This window comes from Meriones unguiculatus (assembly GCF_030254825.1).
Source record: "Meriones unguiculatus strain TT.TT164.6M chromosome Y unlocalized genomic scaffold, Bangor_MerUng_6.1 ChrY_unordered_Scaffold_23, whole genome shotgun sequence".
Taxonomy (NCBI): Eukaryota; Metazoa; Chordata; class Mammalia; order Rodentia; family Muridae; genus Meriones; species Meriones unguiculatus.
The window spans coordinates 22187817-22190750 of NW_026843709.1; the positions used below are offsets into that span (position 1 = coordinate 22187817).

The 2934-nt window shown below is 38.7% G+C and overlaps 1 non-coding gene across 1 annotated transcript; it reads right to left on the reverse strand.

Moving 5' to 3' along the window:
• Positions 1 to 298: 298 nt before the first annotated feature.
• On the reverse strand, positions 299 to 405 carry LOC132651603 (U6 spliceosomal RNA). The gene has a single exon (XR_009589189.1). It is a non-coding gene; the product is annotated as a U6 spliceosomal RNA (small nuclear RNA).
• Positions 406 to 2934: the final 2529 nt, after the last annotated feature.

A 2934-nucleotide genomic window follows, 5' to 3' on the forward strand; every position in this document is an offset into this window, starting at 1 on the left:
TACTTCTGGGCCTTGGAGGAGAGAACTGCCTATAATTTTCCTCTATTCTAATTTTTCTTATGTTTTGTCTTTTTATTTTGTCTTGAATTTCTTGGATGGCCTGTTGCAGGATTTTTTTTAGATTTAACATTTTCTTTGACAAATACACTGTTTTCTTCCATTGTATCTTCCACAACTGAGTTTCTTGTTTCCATCTCATATAGTCTATTGGTCATGCTTACCTCTGTAGATGCTGTTTTCTTCCCTCAGTTCTTTCTCTCCACAATTTCCAATATTTGTGTTTTCTTTAATTTCTCCAAAAAATATGGAATGCTACAGGAATTTGCATGTCATCCTTGTGCAAGGGCCATGATAAGCTTCTCATCATCTTTCCAATTTTAGTATATATGCTGCCAAAGCGAACATCACATAATTCTTTCAAAGGGTCATTAATAAAGTCACGTGTCCTTCACTTGTGAGTTTCACATTATGACATATTCTATTATTATTTGTTAAATGCACAGTCAGTGAATAATTTTCTGTGAAAATTCTCCCTGACCAAGGCAAATATTTAAACAAAAATCATTTAATTGGGACATTGTTTATATTTTTAGGAGACCATACATGATGTTATATCAGCAAGCAGTAATGTTGTTGTAGTCCTTCACACAAACTGAGAACTTTTCATACTGAACCACAAGCTGGAGGCAGAGAGGGAGACTGAAAGAGACAAAGAGAGAGCTAGAGAGAGAAATTCAGAAATAGAGACTGAGACCAACAGAAACAAAGATGTAAAGTGACAGAGACTCCATTAAGTCTGTTCACTTTCATTGGCATATCAACCTCAAAGCACACCCTCCTATAATATAAATCCAAAAGGAAATACATTTTTCAATAGTTTTTATTTTAGTTTTTATTAATTACACTTTATTCACTTTGTATTCCCCTATAAAATGCTATCCCCTCATAATCTTACCTTCCCTCCCCCTTCACCATGCATGCTCCTACCCAAGTCCACTGATAGGAGAGGTCTTCATCTTCTTCCTTTTGATCCTAGTCATTCAGATATCATCAGGGGTGGCTGTATTCTCTTTCACTGTTGCCTGGTAAGGCTGCTCCCCAATCCGGGTGAGGTGATCAAAGAGCAGGCTAATCAGTTCATGTCATACGTGGTCCCTGTTCCATTACTGTGGAACCCACATGGATACTGAACTTCCATGGGCTACATCTGTGCAGAGGTTCTAGGTTATCTCCATGCATGGTACTTGATTGGAGTATGAGTCTCAAGAAAGACCCCTGTGCTCAGAGATTTTGGATCTCTTGCTCTACTTGTGGAGCTCCTGTCCTCTCCAGATCTTACTATTTCCCACTTCTTTCATTAGATTCCATACACTCTGCCCAGCAATTGGCCATAATTACCCTTTATCCACAATCTCATCAGCATGTGTTATCTTTTGAGATTTTGAGAGAAACTTAAAGCAATCCTACTGAAATCAGGAACATGGCAAGACTGTCCACTCTTTCCATATCTCTTCAACATAGTTGTGGAAGCCCTGGCTAGAGAATAAGATAATTGAAGGAGATCAAGGGAATAGGAATCAGAAAGGAAGAAATCAAAGTATCAATATTTGTAGATGATACGACAGTGTACCAGAGTGACCCAAATTTCTACCAGCACAGTTGTACAGCTGATAAGAACCTTTGGAAAACTGGCTGGATACAATATTAATTTAAAAAAAAATCAGTAGCCTTCATGTATACATAAGACAAAAGGGCTGAGAAAGAAATTATTGAAACAAAAGGAATTATATTATCTAACCAGGCCATACAAATCCTAACACTTCCCAGATATTTCCTCGGTGGGGACTTGAAATGTAAGTAAATGAGCTTCAAGGGAACATCACAATCAACAGTAAGTGGAAGAAGATGGAGGGACTTCCAGGCTAAAAGAACATATTTATCCTGATAGTTTGTCATTCAATACAATGATTAAAGTCCCTGCAAATTCTAAGTACTGAAGAACAGGACTGACTATCTCTTTTGGAGGAAATGTGGAACATTTCTATGACAGAGTATTAATCAGCTAAGAAAATGACAAGATATTTTCAGGCAAATGGATGGAACCCTGAGAAATCATCCTGGGTGTAGTACCTAACATGCAGAAAGACAAATGTGGCATGTATTCACTTATTAGGAGGTCTCATAATAGTGGGGTTAAAGTTACAAAAGGCCATCTTTTGTGACCAAAACAGTCTTCCACTAGGAGAACTGGGGGGCAGTTACTTGAGTTTTTGGGCCAGGGCATCCTATGGAAATTTTCAAGCAACCCAGGCTGTTGTTATTAAAGTATGTTGCTCTCTGCCCTCAACTTATTAATTCAGTGCCATGTTCTGTCCACAGAGATGCTTCCTTCTGCATCAAATAGGATTCCATACAGAGACACACAGTCAAATATTATGCAGAGAGAAACCTTAAGCCACCTAGTACTGAATAGGATTTCCCTATGAAATTCTCCCTTCCCTCAGAGCTCTGAGAAGCCTGCAGGAGATTTGGCAGGAATTGTGTAATAAGTAAAGGGAATTGAGGACACAAGGGGAACAATTCTCTGGCAATCAGGTACAAAGGAAAATGATTCTTCCAGCCTAGATGAAACCTGAAAAGCTAGGGTCAGACAGAAGGTGGAGAAGGGCCTCCCTATTAGTGAACTAGAAAAAGGTAATAGAGATATAAGAAGGAGGCTGAGTGGGACTGGAAAGAGAAGAAGGAGGTGGCAGCAGAGAGGATACAAAGTGAACAAATAATAATAAATAAATCAGAAAAACTTTGATCAAGGTGAAGAAGTATAGATATCTTCAGGACAGATGGAGTTTTCTTGGGGGTGGTTGCAGGGTGCAGCAAGGATGATCTCAGTTTTCTTTAAGGGACTTGGCACTGAGATTCTAAACATGTTCCAAT